Source organism: Epinephelus lanceolatus, chromosome 24 (assembly GCF_041903045.1).
Source record: "Epinephelus lanceolatus isolate andai-2023 chromosome 24, ASM4190304v1, whole genome shotgun sequence".
In the NCBI taxonomy this organism is placed as follows: Eukaryota; Metazoa; Chordata; class Actinopteri; order Perciformes; family Serranidae; genus Epinephelus; species Epinephelus lanceolatus.
The window spans coordinates 8,392,577-8,420,491 of record NC_135757.1 but is presented as its reverse complement, the minus strand read 5'-3'; the positions used below and the strand labels follow the sequence as shown (position 1 = coordinate 8,420,491).

At 43.0% G+C, this 27,915-nt stretch overlaps 1 protein-coding gene across 18 annotated transcripts in view; it reads right to left on the bottom strand.

The window, feature by feature from the left end:
- Window positions 1-8,819, bottom strand: part of mbnl2 (muscleblind-like splicing regulator 2) — a 60,068-nt gene extending 51,249 nt beyond the window's left edge. For 17 of the 18 annotated variants that reach the window (XM_033615575.2, XM_078165569.1, XM_033615570.2 and 14 more), the window contains exon 1: window positions 5,259-5,622. The gene's annotated coding sequence lies outside the window, so the exon portion shown is untranslated. Of the gene's footprint in view, window positions 1-5,258; window positions 5,623-8,678 lie in introns of those variants that run through there. The other variant, XM_078165568.1, reaches the window with a different exon arrangement.
- Between the last annotated feature and the right edge of the window lie 19,096 nt (window positions 8,820-27,915).

Here is a 27,915-nt window from a genome sequence, read left to right as displayed (position 1 = left end):
TCATTTTTATTTTTTGTTAAGAAAATTGAGGTTTACAGCACTGAGAGCTTTCATAACATCACAACAGTGGGCCGACAGTGTGGATAAGGGTTGGCTGGAGTCATCTGAAAAGCTCACAGGGGACTCAACGGGCAACATTCAAACAATGTTTGTCATGAAAGGTATTCAAAACAAATGGTGCAGTCCGCAGATCAAAAAGACCCTTATGTGGGTGATGGTAGGATAATAATCATGCAGGAACATGACCGCAGGTCTGCTTCCATACTGTGCATAAGACTATAGTATGTTTGTGCAATATGCCCAGGGAACTGCTGTCCAAGCTACTGTTTGTTTGTCATTATTACTGGTGCTGTTACGCACAAAATCTGCATTTAGGCTGGACCTGGGTCAATTCTTTGATTAACTGGTTAGACAATAGAACATTTGCTTCATAAATGTCACATTTTAAAAAATTTAAAAAAAAAGTGACAAGGAGTGTTTTACATGGACATGAATAACCTGTTTATGATCAAGCAGTTAGAGCATCTTGTTGATATGTTCGAGCATGTAAACACCATATCTCTGGATTTTGTTTAAGAAATCCCATTAAGGAGAGACCCAAATATGCTCCCTGGAGTACTCCGAAAAAAATGGAATACTGTTGCATGAATACAACATATCCAGAGTTTTGATTTTCAGTAATGAATCCACTGCCCCCTTGTCCTATATGAAGTGGTAGTGACAGGGCTAACTGCTAGCATCACACGGCTAACGTTGCCTAACAGTTATTACCAGGTTTTACAACAGAAACAAGCTGTTTCAGAGTCAGTTCGAATTCGTTGGGACCATTTCAGAGTATGGAGTCAGATGTTAGCAGCTGCTGCTATGCTGTGTTAGCTCGTGCTAACCAGGCAGATGTTGAAGCAATCGTTCCCCGGGAGAAGAGCGGCTCTGGAGACAGCAGCAACAGAAAGTTTGCTAAACTGGCAATGGTCAGGATGGTCTGAAAAGATCAAATTCAAGTATCATTTGACTGGAGACTCTTCAATACTACTTTATACTGACTTATTTCAGTAGCTTAAAAAATATTTAATAGCAAAACTTAGTCCTAACATTAATCAAAGTCCAAGACAGTGTTATAAAGCAGTGTTATAAGGAATACCGTTAGCCTAGTAAGTAATGTGAGTGTGTATAATCAAGACAGAGCGAGACAGGCAGACAGTGGTTGGCGCTCAGAGCAGACACCTGGTTGGTTTGTTTTTGTAAATATCACAGATAAGATCATAACCGGGATAAGCCTCATGAACGGGTATTCATGTCAACTTAAATGCACTCAGTGTGACATCAATAATTATAGCCTAAATGCTTAGTAGATAGGTAAAATCATCAGTAGATTAATTGATACTGAAAAGATGTACTGAAAACTTGAGCACCTAACCATTTATAATTTGCAGTGTGATGCATGTGCCTCGCCAAATAAGCTTGACAGAGATGGATGTGCAACAGTGAAACGACGCTGCTGTAGCATGTTAGCTAATGCTAGCCTGTCTTCAGCAGAGACGACCGAGCCCTCTCACATTTTTGAAACATATCAAAGCCCCTGTTGGAAAGCAAACTGTCATCCAAGGGGGGGAAAAGTGCTACCTCTTTTGTGTAACAACATCCCGTCTAGTCTGGTTTTGACTTAAGTCCTTGGACGCCTTTGACTTGGCTTGGGCTAGCTTAGCCTCTGCTTGTGCATGACACCTATAGCACATGCAGCCTGGCTTAGTTTACGCTGAGCTTAGCGGTCGAGCTTTAAACACAATGCCACTGATGTAAAGGGAAAGACAGATGGTCAGCAGGTAGGAAGGGACCATATAGCACCTAGTGTTTTGACCTTAGAGATAAGCACACCTCGTATACCGTCATGACTGACCTAGGTTCTGTTTCTGCAGTTTGAGTCCTTCCAGGGACAAAAACTGACAGTAATAGAAGAAGAGTCAAGGACTAGTGTTATAACCTGGCTCTGACGAGAAATATCTAGTGTTTCAAGGTTTTGTAATGACACAGATGCCGTTCATCATTTCCGTTAGAGACACCCTGGGTGTGTGAATGTTAAAGGGACGGTCCAGTTTTTTCGACATGGGGTTACATGGGGTATTTATCCATAGAGAGTTTGTTACACACAGTAGATGTCATTGAGAGTGTTTTCACTGCTTTACCTAAATGTTAAACAGTCATTTCCAACGGGAAAACTAAGCCGTTTTATCAGTCTTCAAAGCCAGACTCCATTGAGAAATACAGTGATTTAACATTGCTAAAAAACAGGAGCTGCTGGTGTACCGCTGCATTGAGCAATTATTTTGTTTGTGTTTTTGTGTGACTTCGGCATTCAAAAGGATTCGTTCGGATTCACCAAAGCCACACAATCACACAAACTAACTAACAGATCACAGTAGCAGTAGACAGGCAGCTCCCATCTTCAGCAAACTAAAATGACTGTTTTTGTCAATGGAGTCTGGGGGCTTTCCACAGCGGTAGATTGCTTAGCTTCTGTGTCAGACTTCAGCCTGCTTCTCCAAACTGGGGATGTGCTGACTTGCATCTACTGTATGTAATACACTGACTACGCATAAGAACCCCATACAAACGCACTTCAAAAAAATCCAAACTGTCCCTTTAATATAGCTGTTCACTTCACCAACAGAATCTTTCATCCTGATGCATCATCCTTTGTTTTCAACTGTACACATTTCAAACAAAACCTGAAGAGCCGAATCCTGCAGCGCACTGTATATCCTGTTTATCTTTAGTCCCTGAGTTCCTGCAAGAAGCCTTTGTCCCCTCTGTGTCCTCAGTGCAAACAGTGGAGAGACAGGGTGACCTGATAAAGCAGGGCAGAGATGTAAAGAAAAGCACCACAGTACTAGACTTTATGGATTACTGACGCTTACTAAGGCCAGCTGGCAGGGGCATTATCTTGGTCAGTCTGCTTAATTGAATGAGAGTCAGCGGGACTGGGCCGTCTCGAGTGAAAGTCATTGGCTTGACCTCTGAATACCACGTATGTAACCCATTAGTCTGGTATCTGTGCGCTCTGTCTGTGCGCTGCGGTTTATCTTAGCTGCTTGTATTTGTTCAGCAGAGACGATAAGCTACCTGGTTTCCATTGGTTGTAAGCCTTGTGACAACGTTTGGCATCGGCCGGGTGTTGCCAGCGAAATAAAGTTGAAACACAAACCACTGTGACAGACAAGCACCCGAGCTGGGTACCTGAGAGACCGCATTTCCATTTATTACCATTTTATGCTGGCGAACCACAGTTCTATGGTCATTTGCATGGCCAAGAGGAACAAGTGGTCAATGTTTTTCAAGGCTGCGCAGAGAGGGCCTCATTGTTGAAGTGTAATAGGAAAATGTTCTGCTTCCAGTGAGTAATGGAAAGTGAGCAAGCCTTACAGTTTTTATCAAAATGTCCCCAACAAACCTAACCTGGCTTTGAGTGTGACATCACCAGCTCTCAAAATGCTCCTTTGCATCCTCCAGAGTGGATCAGACCCTGCAGCCTAATTTGTATTTAATACTATGGACATTACGATGCTTATGAAATTGTCTTTGGCATAAGCTACAGCTCCTTGAGTTCAATATCATCAAGTGCCATTAGCGATAAGGACAGGTGAGTGAGCTCAGGAGAGGCTATACCAGGACTAAGCTACTGTTCAGAGGCAACGCAAGAAGCATTTCACAGAGTCAGCAGATAGGTGTGCCCCATATCATAATAGCCTTAGCTAAACCACAGTGACCCGAATGGCCCTGCTTATGATATGGGACTGGACTCTCCTCTCCTGACCAGTGGCCTGATTTGTAGCACAGAACAGACGATGCACTGTTTCCATCAAGTGTGTATAAGGACAGATCTGTATCTGGGATGGATGTCAACCCCTGCACTCTGTAAATGGACTTGTTTACTGTGTAAGTGTTCTTGTCTACTCCCTGCCTCGCCACAGGACTCGAGCAAGTCATCAGCTAATTACAGTATAGTTGGCAGCCAGAGGTGAACACTGCCGTTCAGATAAACATGATGATTAACAGGATACCCAAGCTCACTTGATCGAGAAGGCTGAGGTGAAAATTGCACTGTGCCTACTGTAAAGCAGCTGTTTTCCATAACTTGCACTGACTTCATACAGCCTAAAATCGAGGATGGAAAATACCTCGTTAGATTAAAGCTCTCATACATTGAAATATTAAGCGAAACACATCAAATGAATTGAAATCTTAAGCCTTCAAATTACAGCACTTGAAAACACAAGAGCCGAATGATTCAGCAAACTCACCCCTGTGTCACAGAGCAATCAGACTCCCTCTTTCAAGCAGGAGATGTCTGAAAACGCTACCGACCACTAAATCCTTTTTAATACCATCTTGAGGTGCAATTTGCATGAGAGTCAATTCAGAGAAAGGGGATTTCTGGCTGATGGGGTCTTGCAGTGAGGACTTGTCTGAGACTTATCCCATTCTTTGCTCAACAGGAAGGGCTGAACTGATGTTCCATTTTAGAAAACACCCACTTCCCCTTGATCCACGGCCAGATGTATGACACCACCCTGGCCTTTTCCATGCGGCCGATGATGTCCACTGCTCGGCTGCTACAGGCCCAGCGTCTAAATCTAAATCTAGACAGGCAGCGGAAAGCGAGGGACACGTCAACCGTGCCTCGTCTAACTCAAAAGGTTAATTATGATGCGCGCCTTATTAGAACTGTGAAGTTCCAGCTATTTGTGTCCACATACAACACGAGACCCTGTCCTGAGCAAACAATCTTTGCCCTTGTTATTTGGAGAATTTGCACACCACGAGTTACGAGGCGAAACTTTGTGAGAGCCGCACAATGCGAGCAGTGACAGGGCAGATGCCACACAACGCGACAGGCTTTTCTCTAGAGAGTGAAAAATATGGAGCCCATGTGGCAAAAAAGAAAAAGAGCGTCTGACATTTGCACTGAGAGAGGGGCAAGTCAACTGCTGTGATAATGCCTCTCCCTCAGGAGGCGAAAGAGAAAGTCCATTACAGTGCTGGAAACTGCAATACGGGTAGTTACTGCGTGGCTGCGAGCTCCCGCTACTCCTGTGCATTTATCCCACACACACCATATTTTCTTCCCCTCTCTTCCCCTCGCACAGATAAAACATTCCCCTCTCCTCCCTCCCCACCCAGACTGGTATGCAGCACACTGCAGCAAAACTCCTGAAAAAAATCTTTGAGGAAAAAAAGCCAATATGACGGTTCTTTCCCACCTCGTTCCACTCGGGTCCCGGAGCTCTGCTGCGTGCCTCCGTGTGTCTGCTGTCCCGAACATAGGAGGCACCCGGTGCTTCTGTGACACTGAGCTACAGCACAGTTTTCCCTTCAGCCTCAGCGACTGGAGTTAATGACCATGTGAACTGTTGTCATTCCTCACCAGCTGCCGAGTGCTGCAGCCGGAGGTCCATGCCTAGACAGGGATTTTCTCTCGATGTGTCTCTCTCTCTCTTTCTCTCTCAGCGACGGAGCAAGCGAGCGAGGCAGGCAGGCAGGAAGCAGAAGAGTGTCTACTCCAACTATCTGGCTGAAACACTTCCAGCCAACCCCCCACCACCACCACCAGCACCACACACCCCTAAAGCCAGCCCCTTCCTGCCCACCAGCCTGTGGCAAGGCCCTGCCCCTTAACAGCTCCAGCCAATAAAAGGAGAGCTCCTCTGAATCGCAGCTTTCTGAGCCTGTCGATTGCAGACTAAGTGATAGGGCGAAAACTGTGCTTACAGTAACATCCTCTGAATGCTGATCTTGGGGAGGTATTTCCCCAATTTCATGCCTACATTATTTATCTTTTTCAATCCTACCCCAGTCAGCGCCACCTGAAAATACAAGAACAGAATCCAGACTCGTGCAACACAGCAATGCACATACGCAATAATCAAAGAGTTGCTGCAGTCGCATATAAAGACCAGCCTTGTCCTTGTCTATGTTCTATCATCACATTTAACACCATCCCCCCCAGGAAACAGGAGCACCACACCTCCTCCCCCTCCTCTCCTCTACCTCCCCTCAGCATCCGTCCTCTAAACTCATTCACTCCACCATCCAGACACTCCTCTCCCCCCCTTCCTCTCATATCCCTCACCTGTATGTCCCCCCCTTTTTCTCAAAGCACTCTGCCCTCTGTTTCAGTCAAATTCTTTAAATGTACCCGACTGGAAAATTGCACAATGGTGAACATTTCTGTGATTGTTATTGCATCAGAATTGTGGCTGGGATTGAAAGTCTTGGTCTGTCTCCTCCCCTCCGCCCGGCTGATGACATGCTGGTTGGCATCATATGAGCCGTGAAACCGGAGCGTCACAGAACTGATGAGTCAGAGATCCAGCTTCATGACTTTTCGATCCAGATTCAATAGAACAGCTGTACCGTCTATCTCTGTGTCTCTCTCTCTCTCTCTGCCTCTGTCTCATACAAAGGCTGTGAATGACGCGGCAGCCTGGGCGTTTCGTTGACATCAATGAGGCTAAACATGCTTTACAGTTCAATGATAAACAAACCTATTTGCTGTCTGATTACGCTTTAATAGCTATATATAATCTGATCTCACAGGAAACAGGTTTGTCAAATGGTTTAGGGGGGGATTAATCCCTTGAGCATGAGAAACTGTCCACCTCAGCAAATGGCAACGAATACTGACGTCATCGTAGGCATCAGAGCACCTGTAATGAAATAACACAGACAAGCGCTCTGCCATTATACGAAGAGGAAGGCGGGGGATGTCAGGCTTTGTCAGGAGCAAAAGTGTCACCTTACACCTTTGAATGAAGTCACACTCTCATACACACAGATGCAGCACACTGAAAGAGCTAGACGGCAGCAATACCGCAGAAACTTCACTGTAACGTCAAACAGCTCAATCTGTTATCATACATCCACAACAACAGCACCTGGACCAGGCCCGGCTGCTTCATCACTGCTGATAGATGAAGCTTATCAATGTCTCATTTGGCTGCAAACGACTCCTCAATAACCACATTACTGAGTAACTGTCAATAAATGCACAACAAGGCTGCTCGTAGCTAATTTCCAGCGGCAGACCTCAGATAGCCTACCTTCTAAATAGATTCGTCCGACAGGAAAACAAACAAAAGCCTGGCAGACAAACAAGCCGAGCCACTTCCTTCCCGCGCCGTATCCCCTCCCCTCTTATTATCCCTGTCCTGTTTGACCCCGGACGGCTTGGCTCGCTCGCACACAACCAGATTTAGGATTCTGCAGCCCAAAGCGGCTTCATTTTCAAAAAACAAAAGGAGTATTCCGACACAATGGCTAATTACATCAAATGAAGATTGATGGGTTTAAAATGCTCCGCAGTACAGAATACAGTATTCTGTGGTGGTGGTGCTGCTGGGTAGTTGGGAAAAAAAGCAGGGCTTAGAAATAGGGCACCAAAGACAGATCAATGAAAAGGCAGCTGTCTTTTTCTATTATTAGCCGTAATCAAATATCAAGCGGCAGAGAGTTGTGCTTCCTTCCGCTTGAAACCCATTCTGGTAAGTCTGTCACACGAGTCCACACGAGGATGGACAATACACAAGCGCCTGGTGAATGTGTAGGCGAAGATGAACCAGGAAATACTGGATTCTCTACGTTAATATTCCTGCTGGATTGAGATAGGGTTGGGTAATATGGAGGAAATCAGATAGCACAATGTTTTTTATTGTAGGGTTGACTTTTGGTGCTTTACAACAGCTAGAACAGTTTGGAAAATTACAGTACTTTACTGTAAACAGCCTTTATCCAATGTATGAGACGACATCTAGTCTCGTATACTTTGGGATTAAACATTGACTATTAACAGTAGATTAATCTGATGCTAATTTGACCCTGTAAAACATTACAAGCCAACTTTTCATACTGCTGATTAAATAAAGTACATCCCCAACAATCATAGTACGCTGTGGATCGCTACGCCTTACTCAAGTGCACTGTAACAACCTTAATAAACACATTATAACAAGCCAAAGTCATATTGTTATATTGCTACTGATATCCCATAACGCCTCCATTTGTACAATTACATCCCCAGATTTGCATTTTCACACGGCCCAATTACTGTCCATGACCCAGCAGCTAGCCTGATCCCAACTTATTAACCTTACCCAGGTGTAAAGGTGTAAAGGCTCGTGCTCAGCCAACCTGCAGCAGATTAAAATGTGCCTCCACTTGTGTCTCATTAGAGCTGCTTTATCGTTTTCATGTGCATCTGGGAGTAATAACACACACTGGGTGCACCCTGTGACGATGGCAGCGTCACTGCTGAATAATGGTGACTGTCTATCATGCTTGGAATCAATAATAAATGAGTTATTATCAACCTGTTCCCGCATTATAGTCAGTCACCGATGACAAATAGCATACAGCAGAAAGCAGCAGAGACACACAGGCACCACTTTTTCCTCTGTAGCTGCTTTCACTTGTTGTCATTAGCCAGAGCAGTGATTGTAAGCTAGCATAGCAACCCAGACACCAGCCCATAATGTTTATGATACAGTAGTAGCATCACTGGAAGCATAGTTAGCCTTCTCTACACTCCAGAGAGCTGTTATGTCCACTACACCGCAGTTACAAGTGTGTAAAGAACAGCCAGAGGCAACGGGTGCTAGCTGCTAAGCTAACTACCTGCAGCTTACCTGATGACGAACCTGTCACATCCAGCCTCCACCAACCGCTACTCAAGAGCGCTATTCCGGTTCTAACGGGGACCAACGGTTCGGAACAAGACGCCAAAAAAACAGTCTTCGACCGAGACTTGACGCTGGTTCCTCCTGAAATCTTCCCAAACTTTTTTCTTGCTTTCAAAATGTGTGTCAGTGAAAGGCAGAAGTGATCTACCACTCGCTACACGCTAGCTCGCTAACTACTTTTAAGGCTAGGGTAGGAAGCAACAAGCGATTTTGACAGTTCGAGGAAATGTTGAATGTGCTTCGCGAGGGGGTCGCTACTTCACTCCACACATTAACAACGCTTATATTCGCGACTGTTTGGCATATTATAAGCTGCCACTTTAAAACAAGTAGTATTAAATTAAAACGTGTTCGTACATAGCGTTCAAATACAACACGGGAATGTACTTCAGTTCGATAAATAGTTCCCACCCCACAGCGGAGTTGGTACAGTCCAGAGGAACCAAGGGTAAAGGGAGGGGGTGCTTGTTACCTAGGAAACAACAGTGAATCTCCCTGGGGGAAAAGATGTGGCCACTGATTTATGAACCAGTGCCTGTCTGTCTGTCAAAATAGGCTGCTATAGGCAAGATAAAAACATACAGCTGTTTATTATGAGTTACTGCATTAATTCCCATAAATTCTGACACTTTAATATGTGCAGTAACACCCTCAAAGACATGATTTCCTGGATAAATAGTGAAAATTGCTGTATTTTTTATTATTATTTTAGTCTGGTGTCACTGATTTGGCTTAAATTTGGCTTATTTTTCCTGATTATACATCTAGATTTCTGCTCTATCAAAACCAATCATCAATTAAACAAAGGATATGTCTAAATTCTTATAATCACTATAATATATATATATATATACGTTACGCTGATGTTTTTACTTATAATTTGTTCTTATTACTATTTCAAAGCTGTCAAAATGAATTTAACTGTTAAAACGACACAAAATACATTTAATTAGTTGGGGTGGGATTTACCAGAGGCCCCATGATACAATATTAAAACCATTTTTAGGTCATGATACAATATTATTGCAATTTTAAACATAACTGCAAATTAGATAAGATAAAGATAAAGTTTTCAGTCTGTTCATCTCCCTGTAATCATTTTTATTGCAGCAGAATGTATCTAGTGGACTGAAAATGCACCCAATTATATTATTCTAGTCGGCCACCAAAAGTTGAATTTGTATTTGGAATATTATCCTTGGCATCCATGTGACAATACAATATTTCCACACAAAAGTATTGCAATACGATGCTGTATCGATTTCTCCCCCTCCCCTGATCAAAGATTCTATCTCAGCACATCGTCACTACCTGATGCTTCGCAGCAGAGCATGCACGTCCCCAGCATTTTGCAGCCTAATTGCATGCAGCTGGCTGGATTTAGCAGTCTGTGACACACAGAGACCCGTTGTCAGCAAGAAGCGCAAACGAGTCAACAAGGAGCAAGTCACAAATATCCCCGGAATGAGCAGAGAGGCACAAATTTAGCCCCACTGACTGCTGCCCACGCCATGCGCTGCCTATTGAGCACATGAACAATGAACATAGCCATCACAGACTGCTCTGTCAGGGCCAAGGGCTGCTCCAGTGGAATGCTACTGGGAATGAAGGCATCACAGTTTGTCAGGACACAGGCCACTGGCGGTGTCAGGGATGAAGACGTTGTTAGGCGGTGTTGGTTTGATGTTAAGTGTAATATTTCATGAGCAGTTGTTTGAAACACAGGCACATATGGGCTCAATTTAATATCCATCATGTTGAAACTCAAAGACGAAGGATCTGGGGTCAGACGGGTGATGGTAACTGCTGACATGTGTTACTAGCTTGTGTCACAACATAATTCATCATGTGACATTTGACACATGGGTGGCACAGTGCAAGTTAATATTTACTAAACATTATCTCAGGCGGAGCAACAGTAAAGGTCTTAGAGAGAGACAAGAAATTTCTCTCAAATGTGTCTTTTAATATTGATGTTATCCCAGTCCATGGAGGGATTACTGAACAGGCCTAATGGACATGAGCCCAAGGCCCCCAGTGTCAGGGGCCCCTCTGGCCCTCACCTGCAGCATGTCTCTCAGATTGTTACATACCAACCAGGAAGAGACTCAAAACGACTGCAAGAAGATGCAGAGGAACTGCAAAGAGTCACAAAACAACTACAAAAAATGGGAAAATCAACCACAAATAGACACAAAATGACCCGAACAAGATGCGAAAGAACTACAAAGACACACGTAACAACTACAAAAGGGGCAAAACAACCACAAAGAGTAACAATATGACAACAAAGTGACACAAAACAATCAAAAAAGGCACAAATTTACTACAAAAAGACACAAAACAATGAGAAAAAGGTGCAAAACAACCACAAAGACACACAAAATGATCAAAAATAGACATAAAATGACCTCAGAGACATAATATGACAACAAAGACACACACAACAACTACAAAAAGGGGTAAAACAACTACAAAGAGATATAAAATGACAACAAAGGGACACAAAATGACCAAAAAAGACACAAAATGATTAGAAAAAGAAATAAAATGACCTCATAAGAGACACAAAACAACTACAAACCTGGCAAAACAGCTACAAAGAAAGACAAAATGACAACACAGGGACATATTATGACCAATAAACGACTTCAAATGACCTCAAAAGAGACACAAAACAACAGCAAAAAAGACTAAATGACAACAAAGAGACACGAAATTATATAAAAAGGGCACAAAATAACCTCAGAGACACAAAATGACTACAAAGAGACACATAACTACAAAAGGGGCGAAACAACCACAAAGACACACAACATGACAACAGAGATACACAAAATGACCTCAAAAAGATGCTAAGGAACTCCAAATACACACAGATAAAGTACAAAAAGGGTCAAAAAACCCCACAAGGGACAGAAATGTGATCAAAAGTAGACACAAAATTACCTCCGAGACACAATATGACTACACATACAAATGACAAAAAGGGGCAAAACAACCACAAAGAGATATAAAATGACAACGAAGAGACACAAAACAATCAAAAAAGGCACAAATGTACTACAAAAAGACAGAAAACAACTACAAAGCGATATAAAATGTCAACAAAGAGACACAGAATGATCAAAAAAAGACACAAAACAATTTCAAAAGAGACATGAAATGACTACAAAGTGACACAATACAACTACAAACGGGGCAAAACAATCACAAAGAGAAACAAGTGTCAATGAAGATACACAAAACAATCAAAAAAGGCACAAATTTACAACTAAAAGATGCAAAACAACTACAAAAAGGGGCAAAACAGACCACAGGACACAAAATGATCAGAAAAAGACACAAAATTATCTCAAAAAGAGACACGAAATGTCTACAAAGACACACATAACAATGACAAAAAGGGGCAAAACAACCACAAAGAGTAACAAAATGACAATGAAGACACACAAAACAATCAAAAAAGGCACACATTTGATACGAAAAGACACAAAACAACTACAAAAGGGGGCAAAACAACCCCAAAGAGATATAAAATTATCAGAAAAAGACACAAAATGACCTCCGAGACACAGTATGACTACAAAGGGACAGACATGACAACCACAAAGAGAAACAAATTGACAACAAAGAGACACAAAACAACTACAAAAGGGGCAAAACAGCGACAAAGAAAGACAAAATGATCAAAAAAAGACACAAAACGATCTCAAAAGAGACATGAAATGACTACAAAGAGACACAAAACAACTACAAACGGGGCAAAACAATCACAAAGAGAAACAAGTGTCAATGAAGATACACAAAACAATCAAAAAAGGCACAAATTTACAACTAAAAGACACAAAACAACTACAAAAGGGGGCAAAACAACCCCAAAGAGATATAAAATGATCAGAAAAAGACACAATATGACTACAAAGGGACAGACATAACAACCACAAAGAGAAACAAATTGACAACAAAGAGACACAAAACAACTACAAAAGGGGCAAAACAGCGACAAAGAAAGACAAAATGATCAAAAAAAGACACAAAACGATCTCAAAGATACACAAAATGACTACTAAGGGACACAAAATGATCAGAAAAAGAAATAAAATGATCTCACAGATCCACGCACTGACTACTAAGAGACACAAAACCACAAAAAGGCTCATAATTACTGCAAATAGCAGCAAAAACACAACAAAAGGAGGCAAAACCACCACAAAGTCTGTGTGTCTTGCTCCTGTGTTGGAGAGTTGAGCTGGCCTTTTGCATATCAGTGCCCAGGGGTGCACTGTCTCACAATCCACCCATGCCCCAGCCTCCTCATGTTCTCTACAACATCTAATTCAAAAATATCAGAGCAATTTATCTTTGCTTTCCTCTTTTTCTTTTTAATCGCTCCACATGGCATCGAGTTTTCATCTGAATACAAGAAGCAGCGAAGCAAAACACAACACGAGGAGAAAAACCAGTATTTTCAAGACGTAAGTGATTATGAAAAACTGCTCACATAGGTCAAGCTCATCCCCCAAGGCCCAACATATTGATCTCAATGCAGAGGAGGCATTTGTAAAAACGCTGCTGCTGGCATACTTCTCTAAAAGTCCATGATCGCCCACACACTTGCAAACAAAACACACAAGTGCACACTGGGCTCACTCTCATGAAAACACACATATATATACAGCACAAATATACAAATTCAGCAAGACTTTCTCTTGATTTGATTTGTATGCAATGAAGTTTGAGGTTGATATATTGAGGTGGGCGGCTGTTTTATATAAGACAAAGCAATTTAGCCAAAGGACTGTGTCATCTATATAAAGTTGTACCTGGGAACAGGTGGTATTATTCTGAAGGACAGACAAATACCTCTCCTTCTGGAAAGTCAATCACTGGATTCATTTGCATACAAGCACATTTAAAAGACAATGCACTTTTAAGTCGGAATACCATGCTTAGCATCGGTTAAGATGGTTAACATGGATGCAGCATGCATTTCAAATGAACCAAAGCAGATGCCCGTGTGTGTGTGTGTGGTGCTCATTAATGGGTTCTAACTCTACATTTGTTGCAGTTGCAGTCTGTAAAGTGGACCTCGGGATCAACTGAGGGGGCGTCAGGCAGAAAAACAAGCGCAGTATCTACAGAACACCACTGTTAGTTCCTCTCAAACACAGAATGAAGAGATCACAGTAGGAAACAGTTTGCCCCCACAGATAGAAGACAGCAAACACACACTCAGACAGGCAAATACGTGGACACATAGACACACACACTCGGGACAAAGCTCTGACTCTGAGGTCCTTCTGCACACACCCACGCACACCTACACATAGTGGGCAAAGCTCCCGCGTCAAGGTCAGTATTGATCTTGGAAATCTCTGTATACTAAATGAGAACACACCTGATTATGAAAGCTTTTAACCCAAATGCTTAATGCAGCGCAGGTTTAATGGAAAGAGCTTATGGTCGACACAAAGCTCGGCAGACAGAGAGTGTGTGTGTGTGCGCACTTTCATTGTGGTTTAGTCAATTTGATTGATTGCAGGGAGATCGCATGGGCATTTTACTCCCACCGTGACTTTGATGAGCATTTTACTAATCACAAGGCCCTAAGTAATGATGGATTGAAGATGGTCCCGCTGTCATTAAACAAACTGATCCCCAAATGCGTGTACGCTGAAGCGGGAGAGCTTATTCAAAACGCTGAGAGGATCCATTTTGAGGTGGACTCATTTGTCCACTGAGAAAACACTAGTTATGCATCACCATAAATCATCTGCTGCAGCCATTTGTTCATATTGCTTCATCTGCTCCTCCAGGATCCATGTCAGCACAAAGGCAGATTCTGGAGAATCCGTTCTTAATCATATGTGAGTCAGTTCCAAAGAAACTGCAAGTGTTTCATAACTTGTCAGTCTGCATATTTTGCAATCATGGAAGAAGTAATCAGATCCTTTACTCAAGTAAAAGTGACAATACCGCGATACGAAAAAATACTCTGCCTTTCTGGGAAGGTTTACTCAAGGGTGCTGGCAAGGAGGCTCCGACCGATAGTCGAACCTTGGATTCAGGAGGAGCAATTCCGTCCTGGTTGTAGAACAGTGGACCAGCTCTTTACCCTTGTGGGGATGTTGGAGGGGTCGTGAGTTTGCCCATTCAGTCTACATGTGTTTTGTGGACTTGGAGAAGACTTAGGACCACGTCCCTTGGGAAGTCTTGTGGGGGGTACTGCGGAATTAGGGGTCACCGCGGTCACAGACAAGCCACCTGGTTCCTGTATGACCAAAGTGAGAGCTGCATCCACATATTCACCATAAAGTCAAACACCTTGTCACCGATCCTGTTTGTGATATTGATGGACAGGATCTTGAGGAAGGGGTTCGGTATGGGGACCTCAGAAGTGTGTCTTTTGCAGATGATGGGGTTCTGTTGGCTTCATCACACCTTCACCTCCAGCATGCACTGGGGCAGTTTGCGGCCAAGGTCAGGATGAGAGTCCAAGTCTGAGGCTATGGTTTTCTGCCAATAAACAGTGGATTGAGGGTAGAAAGGTTTGTCTGCAGTGATGCAGGCGCTATGCTGGACCGTCGTGGTGAAGAGGGAGCTGAGCCGGAAGGAGAAGCTTTCAATTTACTGGTCCATCTACGTCCCAGCCTTCAACTATGGTCATGAGCTCTGGGTAGTGACCCAAACAATGAGATGGTGGACGCAAGCAGCCAAAATGAGTTTCCTCTGTAGGGTGGCTGGACTCAGCCTTAGAGATAGACACAGACATCCAGAGGGAGCATCCCGTTAAGGGTGTTCTGGGCATGTCCCACCGGTAAGAGGCCCGAGGTAGATCCAGAACACGCTGGAGGGATTTTATGTCTCCTCTGGCCTGGATCACTGATGTCTATCTGGTGTTTGCCGTTGGAGCCTACACCTGTCAGCATTTTAAAAACTTTAAATCTTTGTAAGCCCATTACCAATGTGTACGTACAGAACCTTCGGATCTATAAGCCAAATGCTAACCACACAATCATCTGCATAGATATAAGCTAGCTAATGTCATGCAAACTGAATGCTGACTAATCATCAATAATTAATTTGCCAGTATCTAGCAAAACGAGACACTTAACATTAGCCTTAGCATTTGTGTCTGACGACTCAGGCACTACTTTTATGGTAGTTCAACAGTTCTTTTTGACACTTACAGTAAGCTATCGGATACCCATATCCTCGAGAAATGGTGGGCTCAGTGTGATGTCACACATTCCCACCAAGCCCCAGGAATAGCCTCTTTTTTAAGGCATGGAAGTACGGCTTCTGGGTCTGTCATGTGATGTCATTGTCCCCCATAGACTTACATTGTGAAAGAGATGTCTGGAAATCGGTGGGTACCTTTTTTCAAGCGTCACAACCCTTTCACCATCGGGAATTAAGCCATTCTGTCCACTAACATTAAGAAGACTTCATAAGACGATGAAATTATTTATATATACCACTGAGCAACTTTCACAGGAATGAACAGAGCCTTGCCTTCAGCACTGTATACAGTTCTCCTCATACATCCATGATTCCCATTCCCTATGTCTTGGTGGGGTGCAGTGACCTTCTGGAGTCTCTGCTTGTTGCCTGGCAACCTCACGGTGAAGACAAAGATTTAGCATAACTCATCATTTCACATTAGTCATCTGATCCATGATCAATATAAACATATTGATTAGTATGACTTTAAGTGTAGTGAAAATAGCCTACTAATACATTCCCACCACTGGTTTTCTACATTGATTGAACATACAGTGGCTCATATTTAAAAATTCAACCCTGACACGTAGATCCATAAGATATACAGATGATGGATGCTTCATTTGTGTGAAGTCATTACCAAAATAATGTGTAGATTTTTGAAGATAAAACAAAACATCACTCAGTGTCTCAGAAATATGGGTTTTAGTTGGTTGAGGCAGTCTTTTTGTATCTATGTTCATTAATCGTAGCGTTCTTGGATGGGGAACCACCAGAGTAAACTCACAGGAATAATGGCAGGAACTTAAGATAGAACATTAATTTATTTCAGCCCAACAGAATTAGGATTTGCCTCATAAGTGTTTCATAATTTCAAGATCTTGTCCCTCTGCAGAATAAATCCAATAATGAATGGTGACATTTCGAAAAGAAAACAGACTGGCAGTAATTGTGAGAGATGAAAATCTTGGAAATGTCAGGAGAAATAACATATTACCATGACAACACAGCCATTGCCTTGTCAAGGTTGCAGTGCACGCAGTTCAGCTGCAACGAAACGAAACACTGGCTGTTGATCTCCATCAGGGATGATTGCAATAAATCCTCTATTTTCTACAACCCATTATTCGACCACTAAAATTGAATTGTTCCCTGAAGTTGCATGACCAAAAATCAATGTCATCCCTCTCTACAGTCCAAAGTGCTTCCAAATACAGTAGAGGTATTTATATTATTCATGAGCCCCAGGTTCACACAAGGCCAGCAGCTCGGCCCAGACTCCTTAATGGTTGAACCGCCCTTCATCATGGCCGAACCCGCCCTGTGATCCAGACTTGGCAGTCACTTAGCCCAGAGGATTGAGGCTCCTTTGAAATATTCAATAATGCATTAAGGATCAGAGAGAAGTCAGCTAATTATGCTCACACACACACACACACTCTCTGTTTCTCTCTTACACACACTGACGCTCATAAACACAGAGTGAAGTTGGAGGTAGTAATTAAGTATTTTGCACTCTGACAAGCTATAATGATGCTGGGGTTTTTATGAATGAAAAATGAGTGTTTGGATTTTGCCCGTGATGACGTGTTTATTCTGTTACTGTCTCCCAGTGTCAAAGACGTAACAGTGAGGAAACATACAAGTGTATATTTGGTTATGTGTGTATGTGTTTCCCTCCATGTAAAGACAATAATAACCTATCTCAAGGCGACCCATCGGCTTGAAATATTGATGTCTCTGCTGCAAGGCTGCTGGCTGCCGCAGCAGGTTGCAAGGACACTTCCAATGCCTCATAGAGGAGCAGGCAACCCCCTCCATCAGCAAAGATGAGCTGACCTCCCAGACTGGGTAACAAACCGTAGACGTCCCGCCTCTGTCTATGTCTGACCCTGCGACTGTTTTTCTGTCTGGTTCTGTAATTTTCCACTTCAGTAAAATAATTATTCAACTTGATAAGAGATTTTTTATGAATATAGTATTAGATATATTTTTAAATTTCAATCCATTTCTTTTGAGGCTAAAGGTGCATTCAGGTGTTCTGCAACAAAGTGGACATTTGGCATGAGTGATGGGCTAGGCTTTCCTGGAATCACATACACCGATCAGCCAAAACGTTAAAACCACTGACAGGTGACATGAACAACACTGATCACCTAATGCAATGTTCTGTTGGGTAACCTTGGGTTCTGGCATTCATGTGGATGCCACCTGACACGCTCCACCCACTTAAACACCAATGCAGACCAGGCACTCCCCAGTAGCTGTGGCCCCCTAGCAGGACAATGCAACATGCCACACCACAAACATTGCTCAGGAATGGTCCGAGGAACGTGACAAAGAGCTTAAGGCATTGATCGACCTGGCCTCCGAACTCCCCAGATACCCATCTGATCAAACATCTGTGGGACATGCTGGTACCCCACCTCACGTTGTACAGGACTCAAAAGATCTGAAGCCAACGACCTGGTGCCAGACACCAAAGGACACCCTCCAGAGGTCCTGTGCCTTAACAGGTCAGAGAAGTCCAAGGATCAGCTACCGTGGATCGGGGGTACCTCAAATGTTCGATCAAGTTGGGATCTGGGGTATTTGGAGGCGAGGTTGCCTTGAGCTCTTTGTCCCGTTCCTGGGGCCATTCCTGAGCAATTTCTGTGGGGTGGCATGGTGCATTGTCCTGCTGGGGGGGCACTGCCATGGACCAGTGCCGTTGCCATGAGGGGGTTTACTTGGTCTGCAACGGTGTTTAGATGGGCACGTCAAGTAGCATTCACATGAATGCCAGAACCCAAGGTTTCCCAGCAGAACACTGCACTGTAACAAGATGATCGATGTCATTTTCTTCACCCACCAATGGCTTTAGTGTTTTGGCTACAGTGCTTCCATTAACATGCATAGTAAATGTGATCAGTGACGGAGCAGGTGGGTGATTAGGGGGCCTCTGGGCTCCAGACCCAAATATGTTTGTAAGAGCCCCAAATCTTTTACTCTTTTAAAATACCTTTAACTTGGTATCATTCAGTAAAAAACTGTATATGCTCATGTTGGTCATCCTACTTTGCTATTCCTTAAATACTAATATAATTAAGTAAATGCTTTCCTGTTGGAGTGTTTAAGACCACAGTTACTTGGCACTGTTGGGGATCCTTTATTTGAATCAATTGTAGCAGATGTATCAGCTTCCTTCTGTACTCTACCCCAGCAGTTATTATGGAACTTAATGTCCCAAACATATGGTCAAGTAGGGTCTAATATGCTTACCAACAAAAAGGATACTACCAAAGAAAGAACTACAACTGAAGAAGACATAGTGCTTACAGATTAATCAAGAAAGCCAGGTATTTTAACATATGCTTATACAACTGTTCGTCAGCGATCCGACTAAGATGCACACACAAGGGTTTATATGATATCCTAGAAATTAGCACCCCACACATGACATTACTTCCATATCATAAGGTGTAGTGTAACTTAAGGCCTTAAAGAACAAAATTTACTATTGCAATGATTAATTGCGATTCATTAAATTAGTTGGGTGCCAGACAAGCAATTAAGCCAGCCAATTATGGTTCAGGGGAGCAGCCTCGGCCTTATATGCTCCATGCATCACAATAGCAGTTTCAAACAAGTTATTATTTCATATTTTCTTTTCATGAATCAGGACACCAGAACTCCATTGAACACAATATTTTGGCGTACCAGAGTTTATTGTATGAGTGTGAGTTAAATGAGTGAAGGTTTGAGGAGAGCCTTTGACCAGCATCCAAAGAGTTACCACTTCATTCAGCATTAGGCCCGTTTCCACCGCAGGAACTTCGGGGTAATTTTACGGGGCCAGGGCTGTTGGTACGTGCCTCCACCGCAGGAACCACCCCTGAAGGACAGAGTTCTGGAACTTTTACAGGGGCTAAACAAGTCCCTGCCTCGGAGTAGGTACTCAGAATGGCCCTGAAAAACTCCTGGCTGGGGCTTGGGGTTTACTTGGTGCTGATTGGATATACTCAAGACGGGATGTGATGTCAACAGAAAGCAACAAAATAGCCGGCATTTTTAAAACTCAGCAGGCGAGGAGTCGCATTTTTAAAAGGAGTTGTAAGAAGAAAAGCAAGAAATGGAAGACAGTCTTCTTACTTCTGCTTCGTACTTCTGCTTCTTCTTCTTTGTTGTTCTTCTTCTTTGTTCGTTTCTTTGCTGCGTCGCCCTGGTCAAAATGGTCGCGCGACGATTACGTCACATCCAGAGCCTGGTAACTTTACAGGAACCTTCCTCCTGAGTGAGAGGACATTCCTGTGAAGTTCCCGCCCCCCAAATAATACCAGGAATTTCTTCAGTGGAAACGGGCCTATAGAATGGTCCAGGGTCAGACATCAGGTGAGCAAAAAAAAAAAAAAATCAAATGATGAAAAATAGCGCATATAGCTGCCGTTATTGGGGGAAAAGATCATTGCAGGGGGCCCCTGGAATCTCCTGGGTTTGGGCTGAGCCCCCATTGCTGTACAACATCTGGCTACGCCCCTGGATGTGATACTTTTTATTTGCCTTTAAAAGGCAGGATAGATTGAAATGGGGTGAGAGAGAGAGTGGGGGTTGACATGCAGCAAAGGGCCACAGGCTGGAGTCGAACCTGGGCCGCTGCAGCAACAGCCTTGTATATAGGGCGCCGGCACTATCCACTACACCACCTACGCCTCTGGATGTGATACCTATACTCATTTCAGTTTACTCTCATCTCATATATATGGCACATTCAGGATCATTGAGTCAGGATTTTGGCCTTAATTTTTTTACATTTTTCTTGCTTTGGAAGCAGCTTCTAAACCAATATCATAATGCAGATAAAAGTGACATCGATCCCCCACAAATAACAGCCCAGTGATTATTATGTGAGCTGAGAAGAGCAAGAGACACACACACTCTCTTATTTCCTGACATTCACATCTTCTCGCTCTGTTTTCCACACTCCATCCTGCTCACTGGTTCAAACAAGCATCCCAACATCCATTCTGCTGCTAAATGAATTCGCACACGCCATATTTTCTCTGTAATTATCGATTTCTAAGTGGCCTTGCAAGCATCATCAGTCAGAGCCTCCTTCAAGTACGGCAATTATTATATTACTGTAACCATGGTGATTTATTTGCTGTGTGATTTGCAGTGGAAATGTATTTATGGAGGAGAGTGGGCGGAGGATCGGCGAGTGTGTGCTTGTGTGTGAGTGTGTTGGTGCACGAGAAGTGTGCTGGGGGCTGGATCAGTTAAAGTCTTTGCTAACACACACACACACACAAATACACACACACACACAAAGAACAATCATATAAGGCTCATCAGAGCAAATAATATGTGGGTCAAAAAATAAATAATTTTTTTCTACCACTGTTTATTAATTTAGATATGGACAAATATTATATAGGCAGATATCTAAAATATTGTGACTTAATTATTCTGCTAACTGTCTGTTTTTATTACCTTAAATGTATCAGTAGCACAAAAGCTGTCATCCACTGAAATCCTTGAACTCTAATAATGGATAGACTGCCCCATCTAGTGGTCATGGATGGTGCCGTCCTCAAACTCAGGTCCTCTACCAGAGGCCTTGGAGTTTGAGTCTGGTGTGGTAGTCCCCTGCTTCTATTGATCTGGTACTAAGTGCCTTTTCCAGCCACTGGTAGGATTTCTGGATGTTGGACCCTTGTTCAATCTGTCTGTGGTACATGCCATGCAGGGGCTTGTCCGTCCATGATGGTTCATCCACCTCTTCTGCATTCTCAGGGTTCTGCTGCCTGATGTATTCCTTGATCTTGGTTGGTTCGTCCTTGACAGTGGCTCTGACGCTCACGACTCCTTGGCCCCCCTTGCTCTACTTAGTTTAGAGTCTCAGGGTGCTGGACTTGCAATGAAACTCTTCATGCATTGTTATCAGTGGCCTCTATCTCCTCCATTGGCCAGCTTATAATACCAGCGGGGTATCTGATGACTAGCAGGGTGTACGTGTTGATGGCTAGGACCTTGTACTTTCTTTCTGTTCAGTCAACTATGTATAAGTAGCATCATAGCACCTCTGGTTCCCTCGTCTCAAAGTCAGTGGTTTCTGGTAAGATGCCTGAAGTAAGGTCTGTGGTTAACATAGTGTTGTCACAATACCAAAATCTTTGTTTCGGTACCAATACCAATATGAATTTCGATACTTTTCGATACTCTTCGGTACTTTTCCTAAGGAAAAGTCCTTTTGGATACAAACCTTTAGAACAATAAATAGTAGGGGTGTAACGGTACCAAAAAAATCATGGTTCGGTAAGTACTTCGGTACGGACGTCACGGTTTGGTAACTCAAATGTTCCACCGAGTTTGTGTTGTCTCGTGTTGTCTCCCTTTGCGAGGCAGACTTTCTCTTGTCTTTTTTCACGTGCGGCAGCTGCGAATGTTGATACAGGTGTTGTCATACACACCACTCGCGCAATATGTGCTCCAATAGGAACAAGAAAGGTGTTTGCGTGCATAAATGAGTAAAATAAATTAACTGAATTAATGAATTGAATCATAGTCATCATCATCATAGTACCGTTTGGAATACTCTAGTACCGCGGTACTATTTCAGTACCGGTATACTGTGCAACACTAGGTTAACATGAGCCGCAGATATTTTCAAGTTTCGTCCTATGACAAAAAATAGGTCAGCAAATACTCCCCTCGTGAATTTGGTAGCTTTTATGAGTCTTAAAAAAGGCATTACCTGTGGTGTCTGTGACTTAGTGGCTAGAGCAGGTGCCCCATATACAAGGCTGTTGCTGCAGCAGCCCAGGTTCGACTCCAGCCTGTGGCCCTTTGCTGCAGACAAAATTTTACTTCTGGCGTTAGCACTGTGGTGCTCATTTGTAAAGATTATCTCGCTGAATAAACGTGTAAGTATTATAAACGTATGTTTGCCACAGATGATGATGACGGCTCTGTTAACTCCTGGGTTGGCCAACAAAAAACTCACCCCTGCAAACCTCTATTGTGCAGCTGTTTTACCAGTACTCCTCCTGATGAGTAAACTTCATGTTTAAAATTGGTCTAGTGCCCCTTTAAGAAGCTGTCCAATAATCTTGACCTCAGCTTTCAAGCTTCTGTCTACCGTTTTAATAAACGTGGGCTTTCGGGGCCCCCTGGGTGTCTGGGGCCCTGAAGGCATCGTCTTTGAAATAAACCTGTCGTAAAAAGGAACACATAAAAGCACAGCAAAGAGAAGCACAAATATTTAACAACCAGAGTCCTGCCTAACCCTCACACCCCGGCCATTTCATCATGTGTCGTATCCTAAACTGCCACAGGAGGGCAGCATAGCAAAGGGAATGGTTTTCAAATCACGCAGTCAGACTGACACATTTTTGACTGCTGTGATAGACAGGAGGAAACTTTAAATACAGCCCACTTGCCAAAATAATAATTATTATTCAGTGATGGTGGATGGTGTGACACCTGCCAAGCTTCAGAAAAATGACAAAACTGGTTGTTTTAAGTGAACGATTGCTGTGTTTCCGGCCACTTTGCCTCCAAATAAGGGTGTTTTTTTACCGTTGTTTTTCTCCATAATTCCAGTGGCTTTTTGTTAGTGACCCCATCACTGTTTTTCCACTGACGGACTGTGCTTTGGGAGCTATTTTTTTCCTCACACAAAGTAAAAACATAGATAATTCTATACTGTTTTGAAATACTATTTAGCATGAAAGACTTTTGTGTGTAGAATTCATGGATGGATTACTCAACAGGCCCTGCAGGCACATGCCCAGGGGCCCTGCTTTACTCTCACTGTAAAATGTCACTTAACTTTACACATACCAACCAGTAAAGGCCTTTGGACACTGAGTCTGTTTTCTTTGTCCGTAATTGTCACTTGTCTAAAAGTCAATACGACCTCATGTTGTGTCAATAATGGCTACACATTGGGGCGTTGGTAGTGTAATGGATAGTGCCGTAACCCCATGTACAGAGGCAATGCAGTCACAAGTTCAACTCTGGCTTGTAACCCTTTGTTGCATGTCAACCCCCGCTCTGTCTCTCACACTGTCCTGTCCATTAAAGGCAAAAAGCAGAAAGGTAACTCCAGCGGAGACAGGCAAAGTGGGAAATGTGTCTTTTCATTTTGTCACGTAATGCAAATTTTCGGAAAGAACAGAATAATAAAACACATTGGGCTCTCTGTGCATAGCTTTTTGGATGACTAATTAAAGAAACACATCTGGAAAAGACGGACACAGTGTGCAAAGGCCTTAAGACATGCAAAAAGAGATGCAAAGAAACTGCAAATAACCATAAAAAGGGACAAAACAATCACAAAGAGAAACAAAATGACCAAAAATTCGAAAAAAAAGATGCAAAACCACCACAAAGTCTGTGTTTCTTGCTCCTGCATCGGAGAGGTGGCGGGGCCTTTTGCATATGTGTGCCCAGGGGCCCAATGTCTCATAATCCGCTCATGGTAGAACTGAGACATAATGGTGGTAAGGGTTAAAAGAGCATACATGAAATCAACTTTGTGCTTTACGAAACCTTCTCTGTGTTTGACTGAGCATGCCTGATGAGCCATGCCAATGTTTTATTCACCTCGATTGACTGCAGGTGGCAATGTTGCTCTGCAAGAAAGCCGAACAACCATCAGTACTGTACTGCCTCCCTTCTGTGAGCCTTTTTTAGTTTCTTTTGTTCTTTTTGATGAATGGAAAAACCTGTGGAATAGAGACTTTTCTGAGCCATCAAAGGCTAGCAGTGATTATTCTTGACAAATTGGTCTTGGCCTGTGTCGACTAGAAGTCATGTCAGTAGAATAGCAGTCATTATCTAACACAGGGCATTAGGACTTTGGCATGATGGGCTGTGTAAGTGTCTTATTTTGCATCCAGAATCTTGTTATGTATGTATGAAACAAAGAAAATCCAAAGCGCTCAAAACTAGGCCACGGATAGAGCGAGTGCCGTCTGTTCACAGCAGCTACAGGTGTCAAAACAGACACATGGGTGTGATATAGGAAGGTATGGTGTCGAGACGAGTAATGGCAAATATATCTCACTAACAGGTTTAAAGGCTGACAACTTGGAAAATCCTGTTTTCATTCCGTCTAACCTGGAAATTTCTGCAGTGCGGCGGCTTTATCGACTGCTGAAAGATATAGGCTCAGCAGCAGCGGAGATAAGCAGGAAAGGGGGATCATGTATGGATGGTGTGGCGGGACACATACGTCTCACGCACATGGAGGGAAGCAGCTCTCCGGGGATTGAAAACCAGGAGGACGGATTGGAGAGAAAAACAGGATTCTGTCTCTGTATGAGGCGAAAGCAAACCAAAATAGAGGTGCTGACAGCTTCCTCCATCCAGACCCGGTGGGAGCGCTTATCCAGTTTTGCGTTGTGAGATAAGAGGGGGATTTATTTATTCAGGTTGATAGCTCTGGCGCACTTTGAATGATAAAGGAGCGTGTTTGTGTGCCGTGTGTTCATCCTCTTTCAGTGTGCCAGTCAGGATTAAAGGTCGTGGTCTATAGGACAAAAATGTGTATATTAGAATCCATAAATGAGAGGTGTGAGTTTCTTCATTTCTCTCATCCCTTTGTGCGAGGCCTTGTTCTTCTTTCTTGCGCCTGAGAGCCGGGATCAAACGTCGTTCACATCAGCACCTTCCCATTAAAGCACATGAAAAACACCACAAGAAAATAAGTCCACATCAAACGCGAAGGCCAGAATATTTTCATCCATTGTGTACCAAAAAAAAACACATCTAAAGCGGGAATAAACGGAAGGGGGGCCTTTTGTTGTGGTTATCCTCCTGGTGGTTGAAAGGAAGGTGTTGGGTTCACTATGGGATGGATCTTATGTTATTTCAGTCAGAAAAGACATCTGTTCTGCAGTAAGTCACATCCGTGTTAACTTCCCTGGTGCAGATGCTTCCCAGCGTGGTGATTTATTTATCTCGTATACGGTGGGTGTTTGGGCCGGAGAGGATCTGTGCCGTGCTGTTGGCACAGCTGATGAGGAGCTGCGAGAACACAGGCCTCCAAGAAATACTTTATTTTCATTTCAGGAGCTGTTGCGTTTGGCTCATGTGGCACATATGGTGAAGAGGAATTTTGGAACAACATAAGTTGGGAGAAAGGGAGCTGCAACTTTAAGAAAAAGGTTTCAGTGAATTAATCCTTCCTGAGCTCTTTCTACTTTGCAATCTTCAGCTGTGGAAGGTCGTCCAGAGGTAAAACATTGGCATCCTGAGATCTGCAAGCAGGCTGCAGCGTTGTGATGAATCATATTCTACATTTAGAAATATGTTTTGTACATTGCACGTCTCATTTTGCACCTACACAAAAGACTGGACGATATAGCTTAAATCATTATCCCAATATTAAAGGGAACCTCCACCAATTGTACCCATAAAGGCCAGCTTGTGAAATCAGTTGTAAAATGTCCAGTGGCTCCTCAAGTCTGGGGGCCCCCAGGCAAAGAAGTCCATCAAGGCCCCGACGGTTGCACCCAAAGTTACACCTAACATTGTATATATGAAGCTACAGGTAGCTAGCTGACTGTCCTAACAAGTGATGGCCAAACGAAGCCTCATGAAGCACCAGTTGTATTTGCTGAACCCACTAGATGGCGCTCTTGGTGTAATGAAAAAGGCTCAAGGGATGGCAATGCAGTTTGGTTTCAACTCTTTGTTGAACAAAGAGTGCCAGAGTGGACCCAAAAATAGAGAAAATGGTTCATGAAGCTTCATTTGGCCGTTGCTAGTTGAAACCAAACTGCATTGCCATCTCTTGAGCCTTTTTCATTACACCAAGAGCGCCATCTAGTGGGTTCAGCAAATACAGCTGGTGGTTCATGACGCTTCATTTGGCCATCATTAGTCCTGACTACATTAACAGTATGCAGCTGTATCATGGTAGCTAGAAGGGGCCCCGCTCATGGGTTTTTTGGGGAATCTGTGGCTAGTATGCCAATAAAAGTGGCCATCAAGGGGCCCCTTTATCCAGTTTTGTTTTTGGAGGGACCCTAGCATTTTCCTGTTTTTTCTCACCCCTGAAAATGTCATCAGTGGTGTACAAATAACGTTGACAAAACGTTGAAAGTATCCATAAATATAACCCTGATGATGTCATCTTGGAAACTACATATTCATAATAGTAAGCTTGAGTTACAAAGCGTGGGAGTGGAGAGAGTGTCTAAATAAAAGCTTGTCCAAGTTTGAAGGCGTTTTGGAAAAAACTGGCAAGTGGACCATCAGTTATTGTTTAACCTTAACTTTTTACATGGCGTCCCAACCACTTAAACCATATATATATACATATACATCTGTTCACCATCACAGTTTAGCTCAAGACTAACCATGGACATATGTGTGCTCTACATTAATGAAGGTGACTGCCTAGCAGGCTATATCCAAACAAAAATATTACAGGAAAGGAAAATCTTAAATTTCAGGGATTTCATAATTTTAGTTTTAAGTATTTTCATTTGAAATATTGCAGTATTTTAATAGCATTACATAGATTTCACCCCGTACAACGAGAGGACGTTTGCGCACCATCAGTGGTACACGTATCATAGTTTGGGAACCAGTATGTTGGACAGGGAACTGAAGCTGTTATCTTGAAAGCAGGATACGTTGACAAAAACAGTAATTTTACTTTGCAGAACATGGGAGTTGCAGGTCTTCAGCTGCCTTGATCAGTTATGTTTAAAGTAAAACAAAGAAACTATTCCATATAGAACACACTTTCACTGATATAGATCTTTTTAGGTGGCTAAAATATGATTTGCCGCAGCCCCCATCCACAGCAGCAGGCTATGTTGCTTAGCTTCCATGCTAATAGATTTGGTTAATCAAAGACACCAGCAAGGCAACATATCTTTATCATAGCAAATCAGTTGTCTACCCACAAGTGCGCGATATCATGGTTATTTGGCCTTTTTCTAAAGCTGAGCTTCCATTT